The sequence below is a fragment of the Armigeres subalbatus genome, chromosome 3 (genome assembly GCF_024139115.2).
Source record: "Armigeres subalbatus isolate Guangzhou_Male chromosome 3, GZ_Asu_2, whole genome shotgun sequence".
Taxonomy (NCBI): domain Eukaryota; kingdom Metazoa; phylum Arthropoda; class Insecta; order Diptera; family Culicidae; genus Armigeres; species Armigeres subalbatus.
In genome coordinates, this window is record NC_085141.1 from 3,792,898 (window position 1) to 3,809,595 (window position 16,698).

Here is a 16,698-nt window from a genome sequence, read left to right on the forward strand (position 1 = left end):
ACAGAATTGTTAGAAAATCTAATAGTCTGGTTGGGGGAAGTGATGATTTCTTCTTGATTTCGTCTTTCTCGTACAACAAAGATGAGCCGAAAGGCTATAATTCCATTCGCGTTAACTTTCATTTACTCATCCAACTCTTTTGTGCCCAAAGAAATTTTATTTTGAGATAAAGCCTTGCTGACCGTTGCCATAATAAGTTATGAAATTACGAGAAAGGTAGCATCACTACTAGTTCAATGAATTTGATTTTAATTTCAATGATGGTTATGAAACGGACGAAGTTTAAAATAAACACAATTTAAAATCAATGAATAAATATACGCCATTTTAAGCAACACACATTTGAAATGAAAATCTAATATTGCAATGATTTCCACTGGCGCAAAATACAGCCTTCATTTACAGTTTCCTTGTTCATCGCTCATTGTTGTTTTTTTCTGCTTTTGGAAAAATAAAACAAATGCGAAGACTTAATTGGCCTGTAGCCATCCCATCCTTATATATATAAAACAGTTCTTTATTATTCCCCAGCCCTTCCGATGAAATGGCCCCTTCAAAGCTGCAAATGAAAAATACATCCCAAAAATGTAGCGATCCCCTTGCCTCAAACCACCACTTTCTGGCTGCCGTTCGCATCCACCACCACCACCAATTTTTGTCCCGCACCTTCTTCGAGTGATTTATTTTTAAACCGTTGTTGCCAACAACGAACGCTCTCTGGGATTTTCTTTTCTAAACATTTTACGATAATATCTGTGATAACCACTACACTTCCAGCTTTATATCGTCCTCGACGTCGTCGTCCCCTTTTTGATTGCTGTTTTTTTTCACGTTGCGTGCCCATCCACAGAGAGGGTGGAAGCGGAACCGGAGCAGGACATCTGAAAAAGGAAATCTGTACGCAATCTTCTTTTACGTTTGCTCTTTTTCCTGTGGATGGGTTTAATTTTGTTTTTCATTTCGGGCGCTGTATTTTTACCTAAGATGCCTCCATCGGCAATTTATGGCCAGCGGGTACCATGAGCGGTACATAGGACCTTTTCTTTAGATTTGAACATCTTATGCTTCGATGAGCGCATTTTATTCTTTGTTTTATCGAAGAAAATTTTGTTGGAATTACTGTAGAGGAACAAAGGCAGGAAATAGAAACAGCGATGGAACTGTAGAATTTACAATCAGACATATTTTAGCAAACTTTTTATTATATATGACTACCTAATTATTGTGGGCAATTGATCATCATGCTAAGCCTTAAGTTTGAAATCTTAATAACGACAATAAAATTCATAATAGCTACCCATTATGCTAATCGAATGCTAATCTGTTACAGTTTTGAAGGTACACTTAAAATACCACAAATGTTGACTGATTGCACAATAGCTTTTAAAATAAAAAAATAACCCTGATTAATCCACTTAGCGGTGATAGTGCTTTCCTCGCGTAATATGAAAAGTAATTCTTATTTCTTATTTATTTATTTATTTCATCTGACTGTGTCGTCAACATGAAAACTCAAAACTAAATGTCAGTTGTTAAAAACATCTGTTTAGCCGATGAACTGATGTTGAAGTCGAGTTGGTCCGATCCTTCGTTGAAATGGCGGATCATGGCGACAAAGCAGCTGCTAGCAGCATAATTGGTGTTATGCTTTTCTGTGTGAAGCATATCTCAGGGTAGAAGCGATCGTTGATGGTGCATATAGTGGAATTTTTGCCAACAAATCAGGCACGTCGCAATCGGACAACAAAAGTTTGGCAATGAAAATAGCTTTCGCCACATTTTTTCGCCTTCCAAGAGTATCCAGTTCCAGCAAACAACAGCGATCAGCATACGGTGGTGAATTTAGCGGGTCCGTGCAGGGCATATTGTACGAAACTGCGTTGCACAACTTCGAACCGAGTCATCAGCAGAAGCAAATTTAAGTTGAGAGCGTACCAATGAGCAAAATAAGGCTTTGAAGCGTAGAGGATCGCGGAATTCATTTGAAATCTTAAAAATTAAACCGAGCTGGCGATTCGCTTTGTCGATCGTAGTAAGATCTTTAACATGATCAACACTTTGTAAAGTAGCTCCTGCAATACTATAATCGAAAACCACGGTTTCGGCAGTGCGATGAAAGCTAATTACGTTGCACTTCGAAATGGTCAGGACCATCATATTACGCTCACACCTACTTTTGAATAAATCCAAGAGCCTCTGCAATTCTTGGGAGTCCGCCGGATTTCGTACAACGAGGTATATTTTGAGATCGTCCGCAAACATCAAGAGCAGGAACGAAGAGTGAAAATAACAATGGACCTAGCTTGCTTCTTAGGGGGAGTCCGGAGCCATTCGAAAAACAATGAGATTAGTGATCTCCAATGATGACGATTACTTGACGTTGCACTAGATATGATCGAAGCCAGTTGCAGAATGTTGTAGAGCATCCCATTTTATTGCATGTCGTGATTCACTTTATCAAATGTTTGTTGTAGATCAGTATCCCCAGCCATAGCATCGACTTGAAACTTTTTGCGCATATTACATACAAAGTTATGTAATGCTGACGCGATTTGATTCTACAGATCGACCCGAAAAGAAGCCGTATTGATTTCAGCTGATATTGGCAAAGAATTTCTCGTAGACTATCGGATATCAACACTGTAAAGTTCGTCGTCCAACATAGCTAAATTTTTCGCAAGATTTTGGTCCGCATGGAATTTAAATGTAGCGGAAATTTTGGTTTCCTGTCGTCCAATTGCGTTCTAATTACGCAGCAGGAAATACATGGAAGCAAAATCTGCTCACAAAATTCCCAGGGTATAAGACTTGGGTGAAACAAATTATAGAGATAATTTAGTCTGAGTCACAGGAGCACATTTTAATCTTGATTTCTATAATCCATGATTGCCCTACAAAACATTTGTCTCAGTCAAAATTATAAATTTTCAAAATCTAATAATTTCTTTAGTAATACTAAGTAATAGCTAATAATGTATTCTAAATTTCGCGGGACATAACCAAGAAATAAGTTGAACGCGGGACGATTCGCGGGACGCTTTCCAGCGCGGGACAAATAATGAAAATGCGGGACGTCTGGTCACATTAACTTTGAATGCATCTTGTTGCGAGCAAATCAGCAAACTACCAAAAGTGCGTCTCACATATTTGTATACACATACACACGTAAGTTGTACATGCATGCACACTTACAGATATTAGCTCAACTTGTCGAGCAGAGTCGTTTGATCAATAACACTATGGGTCTTCGGGCCTTCTATCAGAAGTTCAGTTTTGGAGTGATTCCATAGTCGTTACGTACACTTAATATAAGAGAAAGGAAAAATTCAACTTGAATGTAGGGAGAAGTGCCATTTGGGCAACTGTCCACATTGTTTATTAATTGATCGCATTCCAACTAAATCGCTTGTTTTGTACGTCACTAGAAATAGAAGTGATCCATATTTTTCCACGTCGATTCAAATTTGTAGAAGTCCTCCGAATATTTTGTTTGACTGAATAAACCATTTGGAAAAATACTATCTAGACTAATGTTATTTGGCCAAAAAAATGTATTTGGTCAAACAGTTTTTTTGACTGAAACAATCGGGTGACCGAATTGCTCAATTAGAACACAGAGAAATAAGAAAATGCAATTTGGCCGAATGGTCGTTTTTAAGAAAGCGTTATTTGGTCGAAAGTTTCGTTCGGCTGATTTGGTTATTTAGGATATTTGCAAGACATTAATGGAAGAATCTTTTGAATTTTTCCTAAAAAAAACTGACCAACTTCATCAGAAAATGCTTTAAGTTTTTCCAATTACTTTGAAATTTCGAGAACTATTTGGAATTACCAAGAAGAGCTCAATGGATTTCCCAAAGAAAGTAGTTTTGTATTTCAACCGAAAATTCGTCGGATTTTACATGAGAACCTCTTCAGAATTTTTACGAGAAGTTGCTCATAATTTCTAGAAGAAAAGATTCGGAATGAACGCTGAATGGAAATGGATGATGATGGAAATGCAGATGGAAAACACCGAAGGGTACTTCATTCCAACTTTTGACAGTTAATATATAAGGCTGACGTTTTGGTTTGATTCGTTCTGAAATGTTGCATTTTCAGTAAAAGGCGTTGCTTAGCCTTAAATATTTCTTAGTGTGTTTTAAACACAAAAATCTCGGGTACTTATTCAAAAGGACGTATGTGATTTTGTGAACAAAGATTCAAACGTCGATTTGTCCGATCTGATAGCACTCCCACGCAAACCAACACCACCAACAGGTGGCCGTAGCCTCCTCCTATCTGTCTATGGTGATGGTTTGCGTGGGAGGGCAATCATATCGTACAAATCGACGTCTGAATCTTTGTTTACAAAATCACATACGCCCTTTTGAATAAATACCCGAGAAATATATCTTTCTACGGACTTAGATTATTTACAGAATTTTCATGAGATCAGTGCATGATTTTTCGGCCTATGCTCCATCGTTTGCAACCATAACGATGTAAGGCTTTAGGGCAGGCATTGCAATTTATCCCGTCATTTCTAGACCAACATTTGAAAAGGGCGTAACAGCCAAAATTTATTCTTGCTGATTCTTCGTCTACATATATAGCTATATATGTGGACGAAGAATCAGAAGAAATAAATTTTGGCTGTTACGCCCTTTTCAAATGTTGGTCTAGATTTGATCTTCTGAGCAAAGATACTGATGATATGCAGGGATATCGATCTTAGTTATCTATCTGCCAAGTAAACAAAGCGCAATGTTCGTCATGGAGAAAAGTTTTTTCACTGCTTTTGTTGTAGCAACGTCCTCGCAACGTGAACAAACCCCGAACCACGCTGGCTATCAGGATCATCATCAAATGCTCAAATGATAATATCTTTCCAGAGTGCTCTTTGATTAGGGATAATATCTTTGCACAAGCAAAGATGATATCCTGTGCTCAGATGATATTGAAATGCCTGCTTTAGGGCCCAATTAAGACGGCTAGTTTGGCATAGCCAACGTTAGAACAGAAAATTCTTCGAAATATTTGCGTGGGGCTCTATGAAATTTTCACGAAAAATTCTCCGGAATTTCCACAGAAAATTCTTCAAAGTTATCACGGAAGATCTTTGATTTTCACCGGAAAATTGTTCGGAGTTTTTTTTTGGATTTTCTTTGAATTTGGATTTCCACATATTTATTTTTGGTATATTCCATAAGAAGTTCTTGGGAAATTCCATTGGCCGAAAGCGACATTAAACAAAATTCCGTTATCTCTCTATTTTTTAAGTCGATACTGGCCTTTACGCCTAAATTCTTCTAGCCAAATTCCATTTAGCCGAGCCAAGGTGAACGTTTATCTTAAACTATCATTAGGTCGAAAATGGTTTGACCGAAAATGTAATTTGGCCGAAAGGAACATTCGGCCGTACGGGTAATTTGACTGAAACAGTTGTTTGCCCTTACAGGTCATTTGACTGAAAATGCCGTTTGGCCGAAAAAGTCGTTAGACCGCATAGATCATTGGACCAAAACTGCAATTTGGTAATAATGGTCATTTGGCATGAAGCCCTCCTAAGCCGTGCGGTAAGATGGCGGCTACAAAGCAAGACCATGCTGAGGGTGGCTGGGTTCCATTCCCGGTGCCGGACTAGACAGTTTTCGGATTGGAAATTGTCTCGACGTCCCTGGGCATAAAAGTAATCATCGTGTTAGCCTCATGGTATGCCGAATGCGAAAATGGTTACTTGGCTTAGAAACATCGTAGTTAATAACTGTGGAAGTGCTTAATGAGCACTTAGCTGCGAGTCGGCAATGTCCCAGTGGGGTAAGTCCCAGTCATGCCAATGAAGAAGAAGAAGGTCATTTGGCATACAAATTAAATGTCCATTGTTGTTTTGAACCATATTGTCTGTTCAGTAATTATGACAAACGTCAATTTCGACCAAATGGCATTTTCTGGCTGATGGAAAATTCGGCCAACCGACCTGTTAGGGAAAATGACTTTTTCGACCAAATTACCATTTTGGCCGTATTTTGATTTCAGTCAATATAATTTCCCAAGAGTTTCTTATGGACTATGCACTAATTGTTAGATAACTGCAACAGGTTTAAGGTTTCAGTTAGCGAATGTCTTTCTAGACATCAAACGGTTGTCATGTGCAGCGTAATGCAGTTATCATCGATTTTGACATCGTTTTGAAGTTCAGCTGTCCGATAACTGCAAAACTGTTGCAACTATCGAATTGCAATTTAAAAGCATTGCAGTTAAATTACTTGCAGTTATAGAACGTCTACTATACAAAGAATTTCTTGTAGAAATCCAAAGATTAATTCAATAAATTCCGAGCAATTTTCCGTTGAAATCCAGAGATTTTCTTACTGAGATCTACATTTTGAACAATTATCCGCGGATTCTAAAGAACTTTCCGTTGAAATACCTGAGAATTTCGTTACGTTAAAATACTTATTCTACCAGCCGCATTCTTCTACAATTATGAAGAATTTTCTGTGTAAACTTCAAAAAACACTCAACAGGAACAGATTTCCAAACAATTTTCTTTGAGAATTCCAGAGAGCTTTTGTTGGCAATTCCAAAGAATTCTTGGAAAATCCGAATATTTTGGAAAAAATTTAAGAATTTTCTGGAGAATTTCATCAGATTTTTTGTTAGAAATTCGAAAGATTATTCCGTTGATGTCTTGGAAACAACCCAAAAAAAAAGGCAAAATCTTAAGGTGGTTATACAAGAAAGTCATAAATCGGCCATCTTTGAAACCACGTGCTTTTTTCAGTCGATTTTCAAGAGCACGGATTGAGAGAACTATAGCACACATAGTGGTGATACAATCGTAGAATCATTTGCTCACTTATGCTGTACAATCGACTCCAGATTCAGTCCTGTATGAAAAGCATTAAAAGCACACCTCTAACTAGAAACCTACAAATACTAAAAATGTATTAAAAATTAATTTATTTGTTAGTTATATTAATTGCTTCGGGGCCCTCCTTAGCCGTGCGGTAAGACGCGCGGCTACAAAGCAAGACCATGCTGAGGGTGGCTGGGTTCGATTCCCAATGCCGGTCTAGGCAATTTTCGGATTGGAAATTGTCTCGACTTCTCTGGGCATAAAAGTATCATCGTGTTAGCCTCATGATATACGAATGCAAAAATGGTAACCTGGCTTAGAAACCTCGCAGTTATTAACTGTGGAAGTGCTTAATGAACACTAAGCTGCGAAGCGGCTCTGTCCCAGTGTGGGGATGTAATGCCAATAAGAAGAAGAAGAAGAAGAAGAAGAAGAAGAAGAAGAAAAAGAATCAATCACTGGGGTTGAAAATAAGGATGGCAGCAAAAAAATATGTAAATGAAAAAATATAAATGATTCATATTTTTTTGGGACGTGACCATTAAAAAAGTCTAGGTAGCAGCAAGAAAGAAATATAAAATTTTCCTAAATAATGTTAAATTGCCCTAAACATAGAATAATATAGAAGAACAATATATTAGCAATTTGAAAAGAAAACATTACAATTATTACAAAAAAGTTTTTTTTGGTTATAAAGGTATCAAAAATTTCCACTAGAAGAAAATAAAAAAATGGAAACTTGTTTCGGCATAAAAGTATCATCGTGTATATCATCATGATATACGAATGCAAGAATGGTAACTTGGCTTAGAAACATCGTGGTTAATAACTGTGGATAAGCACATCCACTAAACACATCCAAGCACATCCATGAACACTAAACTACGAGGCGGCAAGAATAAGAAGAAGAATTTGTAATTTTCGTGGAAATTTTGTTGTTGTTGAAAAATTGTAATCGTTCAGTGCTCTTATTGATTTATTTTAGGATATGGAGAATTTTGATATCTCTGTGTAAAATTCTTCTTTTGATTGAATTAATGTTCGATGAAACAATTTCGATGTTCTATCTCTGAAACTGGTTATGAACTTTGTTCAACTTTGTTTCTAAGACCTCTTAGAATAAATTATAGAATCCTTCATGGGCTGCATGTTAAAGAAAAATTATGAGATTATGTATATAAATTAAGAAAAACAGTTATTAACAAATAAGTTCCATAACACTGAAATGTCAATTCCCAACAGTGCTTGGGGTTAGCTATCCATTATAAAGTGTATTACGCCATTAGGTCGAAGGTCATTAGGCTGAATGGTTATAAGGCTGATTGAGAAATGAATCAGTTCTTCTTCGTTTCTTCTTCTTTCTTTCTTCTTCTTTTTAATTATTCCTTTCCTAAGTAATTCCTTATCATTTCTTATTTCTTCCTTCTTCACTCTACCTTGCTTCTTTTTGCTTATCACTTCTTCCTCCTCCTCTTAATTCTTTTTTCGCCATTATTCTTGCTTAATTTATCTTCGTTCTTCTCCCTTCTCACTTCCCCTTTTCTCATTACTCACGTCTCGCTTCTAATTTCTCAATTATCACACAACACATTTTCCACTTCCCACTTCTAGCTTCTCTCGTCTCTCCCTTCCCATTTCTCAATTCTTATTTTTCACTTCTAATTTCTTATTTCTCACTTCTCATTTCTCAATACTCGTTACTGACTTCTCTCTTCTCGTTTCTCTCGCCTCATTTTTCACTTCTCATTTCTCACTTCTCGCGCTTCTTACTTCTCATTTCTCACTTTTCACTTCTCACTTCTCACTTCTCTCGTCCTGCTTCTTACTTCACACTTCTCAATTCTTACTTCTTTCTTCTCGCCTCTTACTTCTCACTTATCGATTTTCACTACTCGTTTTTTACTTCTTCCTTCTTATTGCCTACTTTTCACTTCTTATGTTTCACTTTTCACTTATCATTGACCATTTGGCCTACTTACCACCACCGAAACTATTGTTAGCCCGAGTCTCGTTGCTACTAGAGACCCAGTATACCTTTGCATACCTATGATTGTTTTGGAATAAGGTGTTGTGCTATAGTTATAAAGATTTTTTTCTGGATTAACTTTAGCGATGCGATACTTGTGAAGGATATATCAAAGCCCATTGAGAAAGTTCTACTCACGTTTCTTCCTATCGAACTGGCGTGCTAATCGAAAAAAAAAACTATCGAACAAATATCCTGAAACGGTTGGTAATTCTGCGGGTTAAATGTGGGCATGCAAGACCTCTTTTTATTGTTCTCCCTGGTCCTCAGGACCATGTTAACTGCGGTATTTGGCGATAATTCCTTAGTTAGATTTATGTGGCGGAAAGCGGAAAAATACAAAGTGGTCTGAAACTCCGGAAAAGATTTTTTTAAACTAAGGACAAAACGGACAAATGCTGAGGAAATAAATTATTTGGAAGATCAACTGTCTAAGACGAGTTTAGTACTTTCCATTTAATTCCACTACGTTTTGTTATCTTTACAGATACGTATTTCGACCTCAACTGTGAGGCCAGCTTCAGTGTCTCGTACTTGACACTGAAGACGGTCTTCGTCGTCTTAGACAGTTGAATACATTCCAAAGAAGGCAAAAGAGCTTAAATATTTTTCTTATTTTTTTTTCTTATTATTATTTTCTTATTAGGAATATATTTTATTCAAGAGCTCTAGAGTCACGAAAAGGGGTTGGGTAATTGGATGAGCTCACCTAGTATGGCCGTAACTGCTACTGATGATTAGAGGCCTGAATTAGAGAAACGCGAATAGGTATGTGCCGCCAATCGAACCGTCAAAAAATAGCAGCCAATCGAGCAGGAGACCTGTCAAGCAGCCAAAATGTTGGCTCAAATACTGAAAACGGCCAAATTCGATTTTATGCCATTTTTAAATAAACAAAATTGAATGTATTTTACATTAGTTTGCAATAATATATGCAATAGGGTGGTTCAAAAAATCGATTTTGCTCCACAGTGCTCATCTGATTCTTTACCATGTTCTGAGTGTCCTCTGAAAATTTGAGCTCATTTGGATAAAAACTGATTTAGCACAAGCCGTTTCAAGTTTGCATGCAAATTAGTATGGGGAAATTTATTTTTTCATTATACTGTTAATGACGTTTGCCCATTAAGCGCAGGTTAAAAGAAAACCTACATAGCTAAAATGGATACTCAACAGCTTTCACCCAACGAAAACCGCATGTTGATTAATCGTCCCAATAATTAGTAATCGATTTTAAGACAGGTTGCGAATCTTTAGTCATGATCGTTAAACTTCTTTGAGGGCATCACTGAAATGTGCAGTGCAACATAGTAGCCTGAATTTGTGTGTGCTATCTTTCGCGGCACGAGGAGCAATGTTGCCTGTTGATGAGTTATGCAATTAGCTCCAGAAAACCACGGTATAGATTAAATTCGATTACTAGAAAAATATATTAAGCTCTTTTAGTGGAATGTATTAAACCGATTAATTCGATTACTAATTATTGGAACGATTAATTAAGACGCAGTTTTCACTAAGTGAAAGCTGTTGAGTATTCCTTTTAGCTATGTAGGTTTTATTTTAACATGCGCTTGATGGGGGGAACGTCATTAACAGTATAATGAAAAAATAAATTTCCCCATACTAATTTGCATGCAAACTTGAAACGGCTTGTGCTAAATCAGTTTTAATCCAAATGAGCTCAAATTTTCAGAGGACACTCAGAACATGATAAAGAATCAGATAAGCACTGTGGAGCAAAATCGATGTTTTGAACCACCCTAATATGCAAGTCATTTATAGATTATGAATTGGAATTCCATTGTTTATAGGATTCTATTGTTATGTGATGTGAGCACATAAAATAGCCGATTGTGAGATTTTATCTACATAAACCATTTCTTTCTTTTCATGTGTTGTTCTTTGATGAAGCAGATTGAATGCAGTGTTGGCAGAGTCATTTCGTCATATTCTCTATCCGCGTTTCTCTTATTCAGGCCTCTACTGATGATCATCTAATGCAATGGTGGACTCTGAGTTCTTTTTTTCGCATATACCCAGTTCTTGTAAGTTTTTTTTTGGAAGATTCTTGTGTGCCATGAATTTGTAGTTATTTGAAATCTCGTTTGTCAGTGTGCAGTTTGCAGAATATCCATTGCCGATATCTACCTTATCGATCTTACGTCTCACCTGACTCGCCATACGCAAACGCGCCAACGAACGCGGCATAATTTGAATTGACCATCAGTAGGCCATGACTTACAACACGTTCGCAAAGCAATCAGTTTTCCCTGATTAGTTACGGATAGGGTGACCATATGGTATCCTAAAAGAGGAAAATAGCCGCCCCTTCCTCTGTTTGATTCCGAAATCTACCGGAGAATAAGCCACTCTTCAATTTTAACACAGCTCGCGCCCATGTTCACGTATTTGGGATGTTTAAAGTTTGAATAGCATTGAGAAATGTCTTTTAGAATCTACGAAAAATCTTGGTAATTCACTGCCTCTATCAAAAATCTTTGAATTTGTTTCGAAAGTGCAAAAAAATGTAGTCGCCATTCTTCCGTGTTCTTGTTTACGAACCAACGATACTTTCGAACGAATTCGGATCCGTTCGAATCATTCTTCTATTTGATGTCTTCCATTGTCGGCTGCGCACCGCTCGAAAGAGCATTCAAACATAAATAAGCATATGGGTGTACATTTTTTTTTATCATATCAAAAATGATGTTTGATTCTAATTACAGAATGCAAAGAAATGAAACTAAAAAGGAATAGAAACCATTCGACTTTGGCATTACTGAAATATCAAACGTGTTGCCAAAATTGAACGGGGTCTGTACAACCAGTAGAAGCATAAGTACTAGAATGCTAGTGGCGCTGTAGTCATTTAAATTATTTTGTCAAATTATGCTTCAACAAGCTTCAATTGACCATAATTTATACATCATGTTGTAGTGCACGGTTTGACACTTGTAGTACCGGTACTTTGGATACGACTTGTAGTACCGGTACTTTGGCGAACGACATTAGCAATCTTATTGGCAGATAAAAGTGAGGTTAAAAACATAGGATCATCATTCGATAAATTGACGATTGACGCGTTCAATGCACTGTTTCTTGTGTTTAAAATGGAAGAAAATGTTTAAACATGAAAACCCAGCATTGTTTCTTACAATTGAAGTGATAAGAGTAATTTTGATTCCAGTTTTGAAAATTTTCGATTTTTTTTTTCGATTTTTAATTACCAATACTTTAGAATCAACTGTACAACCGAAGGACATGTGCTGACAGTACAATCAAAGCATTCATCGCTTGTCTGTGGCTGCTGCAAATCAACTACTCATGCCATATTTTTTTTCTATTCACAAGCAGAGTTGCTACGATTTACAAGCATCGCTAAATCCATCACCAGCTGACAGAGTTATCGCGTTGAAAAACACTGTGTTGTCCATTTTTTTGGATGAGAAACATTTTTAATTTTTAGGGCAAATTAATATAATTGCAAGCATGAAAAGCCTTGAATTAATAACAGTAGTGTAATGACTAGTTTATTTAAACACTAAGTTCAATTGCGTACTATGTCTCTGAAAAAAAGATTTCCAGGCTTGGATGTTCCAATTTTTTTTCCAAATTTCTTAGAATCTAATTAGAACCCAATCAAAAAATATCTTGTATATTTATTCTGGCAAGCCTGAGGAAAGCTCCTAGAACACCCAATCATTACTGCCTATTTATCGACAACACCCTCCACAGTCTCCTAGCAATGCAAAAAAAAAATTGGCGCGAAATGCGCCACACTAGCTGCCACAGGAAAGCGATAACATCGATTGGAGCGCGTGCAGGTTTTTAAAAATCTCCGTCAGTTGTTTAATAACGGAAGACAGAGGGAGGATAAGAGAGAAAAAAGTCCTCATCAGCCTCCTTGGTTGCACATTTTTCACGAGGGGTTTTTTGTTTTTTCCACGCGAGATAAAGAAGGGTTTGCCTCCGGAGAAGAGTCGGTTTTCCATAGACGCAAAAGACGAGCAGCTCAGAAAGCCAGCCATGCCAGGCAACGATAAAACGAGTGGAAGTGGCGCGTCTTCAGCAGACCAGCAGCAGAACCACTCACTCGCAGTCCTGTAGTCGGTCGGTCGTTCGGTCGCAGTTGGCGATGGCGGCGGGTGTTAAAATTGCGTCTGTGTGTTGGTAAAGTTTTTGTTGTTGAGCGGCGGAGGGTGGGCTGGTCGGAAAAAGGACGAAAAAAAAACCTTCTAAAAAGGGGCGAAGGTGGAATGGGGTGCATGTATATATTTTTATTACGCCTTTTAACGCATCTCTGGTACACAAACTTGGCCATTTCGGGGTATGATTTCTGATACATTTGTCTTTCTGTTTCTCCGCTGGTGGGTCGACGCCGCAGTGGGTTGGTTTGATGGCGAGCGCGGCGAAGGGCGAATAAGGAAAAGATTTCGCTGTCCCATCCCACGCCGCCCACTTCGACCCGACCGAGCGACGAAAAATAAATACAAGGAAAAAAAGAACGGAAAATGGTCGCCGTGCGGGGTAAGAAAACCAGGAGATTTTTTGGTGTGCGCCTTGGGTAAATAAGAAGACGCCGATGATGGTGATATATACTGGAGCGCCTTTGTTATGTACAGCGTCTTACTTTTTCACTTTCCGAAGGTTTGGAGATTTTAAAAATTTGATGAATTCTCAGTCTTATTATTCAATTTGCCAGCATCTTACGCGTTTCGTGGCCGCTGCTGGCCGGGACTTTTATCTCTTGCCGAGGAGTGTGGAACCAGTTGGATTGCTCTCAAAGGAAAAGTTTTTCAATTAAAACGTTCGGAGGTGTTAATGTTCTTGATTATCTTGACATTAATTTTTAAGTGAAGTGCGATTATCCCGATTACAGTGCTAGTGGCAGCCGTTGGGGTTGGAATAGTTGGAACTACCTGCTGCTTCGAGTCGTGGAGAGCGCCCTGCTCCCAGAGGAGGATATTTTCTTGTGGTAAAAGATCGTTTGTGTTTAATTCGAAATCAATTGGCTGTGATAGTCGGCACAATTTGAAACAGTTTCAGGGATGGCTTAGGAAGTTTTAATATCATTGTCATATCGTTGTCGCTGTGTAATGTCAGTTTGTGCAATTTGGTTCAAGAAATTCTATGCTGCGGATTGTATCTCAAAATGTATGCAACTGGTGCATCTATCAGAAAAAAATAGCACTAATCCGCGAATGAGAGTGCGTAAATGTTAAACTTGGGAAGGAATAGTAGAAATTAGCGGTTTCACTTTTTATAATGAGTGGCCCAATTTAATATTGCTGTGATTCCGTGTAAAGTTTGGTGTTAGCAGCAAGAGTAAAAGTTCATTATTGACTTTTTGAAATTATTACGAAAGCAAGAAAGGCAAAAATCAGTAACAGAGAGTTTGAAACATTTTCCTTTGGTCATACATAGAAAAATAATGCTAAATCCTATGGATACTAAAAACAAACTAGCGTTGTGAAACTAATAAATACTATAAGTACAAATAAGCATATTGTTTATATTTTTTCCGCAACAATGTGCAATACAAGTGCATTGATCCACAAAGCAATCCTTTTCATATCTTTGCCTAAGAGTTAAGAATTGCTTAATTAGCCGTTATACGAAGGATAGAAAACTTCTAGGCTGCATTTGAAATTGGAAAAACTGACTGAATAATTAATAACTAGAAAGTTTCATCGGGTTTTCATTTTCATTGCAATAAACATGGAATTCTGTAACAAAGTTTATGCAAAATATGGGATAGATATGTAATCTTTTTCAACTTAACTCCTTAGATTTGAAAAAAGTTAGAGGCATACAAATCAACTAAATTTAGAAATTCTGAAACGTTGCATAAATTAGCGGTGCTCAGTAAAAATCGAGAACTCATATGTGAATTGAGAGAACTGTTAGATTGAACCGATTGCTTAACTTGATTATGTATTCTGCTTATGGGTCAGAGTGTACAATTTGTACTATTTGGTAAAACCAGTCTGCCAACGAATTACGTGTGTGAGCTGTCAAATTGACGTTCTATTTAGACGAATTTTGGTCACTTTCTAAAACGGCTTAGCACAGTTTTATTGGAAAAATTACTATTTCTGAGGTGGCATCAGCTGTTCTGGTGTATAAAGTGAAGCTGCATCCTCAGAGGGTGTTGCCGGCGGAATCTAGGTGGAGGAAGTGGGAGCCATTAGCTTGCAGAGAAAATTGGTGCGTGAGATGTGCTTGCTTGGGAAGGCACTGATACAACAGCAGCCACCAAGCGTTTCTGTGGTTGAAATGGTGGAAGGACTGGGATCGGTCACCGGGGAGTATTTGCACCACTCGATGACGGTACTTCAGACCACCTTTATCGAGTTCACGGTACCTTCGTGTCTTGCCATGGCGTGGCGTCTTGTAGACATTGCATTAGTTGGCTCCAAACCGCACTACTCCAATTCCTCACGCACGGCAGGCACTGCTTCTTGTATACACAAAAAAATCATGCGGTGAGCTCGCACCTCGTAGCTTATATCGATCTGATGTCCGTGTTGGGAATGCATGAACGGGATTGACCAACCATCCTGGAACGGGATTGACCAACCATTACTGGCTCTGACATCATATAGTTTCGATAGCAATTCATATGGTTGCACCGATTGTCAACTGCTATCGCACGTGTGATTAGGCAACAAAACCATTATCAGTTGCATTCGCATCTATACATACTAGTTCAAATATATTTCAACCAGTTTGCAAATATGATCATCAGTGTCCGAGTAGACTGCAATTGCAAATCATTGTAATCCATCCGGATCGTAGGATCTCTTGCAGGACATCTTCTGTGAGAGACATTCTCAAATAAGTAAATTTGTTTATGTCGGACATGCTAACATCGGTGTAGATCAGATTCATGTATTGTCGGCGTAGCACCAAGTTAGAATTCGGAAGTCCGGACTTCCGAACCGAACCTTCTTCCAAAGTTTTATTTGTCAAACTAATTGATGCGTTGTTTAGGCGAACCCAGCGCACTACTTCTGATGTTGGGAAAGTTGACTGTATCTGGAGAAAAATCCAACTTCGGTATAAAAAGCGGTATAAATTTATTCCGGATACACAATACGTGTCTCGAAATGTGACCCAATCCGACATCCTTCCATTGAATATTGATAAATTTAGTAGCTCTAGGAGTTGAGTTACACGAACATGTTCGATCCCAGCCAACACAAACTCGCATATGCTAGCGAATAAGTGTACAAGGTGGCGGCGATATACGCATTCTTCCATTTGACTGCATGCAAAATGTACGTATATGGCCTCCACTTTGTACACTTATTCGATATGATAAACGATCTTGTGTTTGCTGGGATGTAAACCAATCATAATCTCTTTCAAATGGTAAACGTCGTTCTGGAAATCATTTAAAATCTTGGCATTGTTGCTTTTTTACCTTGGTACTTCGTTGTAGTTTGGCTTTTTCGGCTTCTCCCAAATTTCGTCTAATTTGGATATTCGTAGACAGGGTTGGCCATCGTCTTGAAATGTGTAGAGAATTTACAAGTAAAGGGAAGTGTATTGATTTACACTCGAGAACGTTTACAGGGCTGGTAGCGTTGAATGCCGCTCAAAATAGTGACTTTAGTGATCAACGATGTCAAAAAAGTGACCAAATAATGACTTTTGTATGAAGTTTTAAACTGGGGAGAGAACAAGTTGCATTGGCGTTGTTATGATATAATTCGAAGATTGCAAACTAATGTTTTATTTTTGAGATCCTTATCGAGAATGCTATCAGAAATCAAGAATAGGAAAAAAAAAAAACAACAAAAACATGAAGATTACTGCTACTGGCCAA

The 16,698-nt window shown here is 37.9% G+C and overlaps 1 protein-coding gene across 5 annotated transcripts in view; it reads left to right on the forward strand.

The window, feature by feature from the left end:
* Positions 1-16,698, forward strand: part of LOC134221267 (zinc finger protein 252) — a 157,280-nt gene that overhangs the window by 89,713 nt on the left and 50,869 nt on the right. Inside the window, exon 1 of one of the 5 annotated variants that reach the window (XM_062700459.1) lies at positions 13,596-13,842. The exons of the other annotated variants lie outside the window; for them this stretch is intronic. The gene's annotated coding sequence lies outside the window, so the exon portion shown is untranslated. Of the gene's footprint in view, positions 1-13,595; positions 13,843-16,698 lie in introns of those variants that run through there. 5 annotated transcript variants of the gene reach the window in all.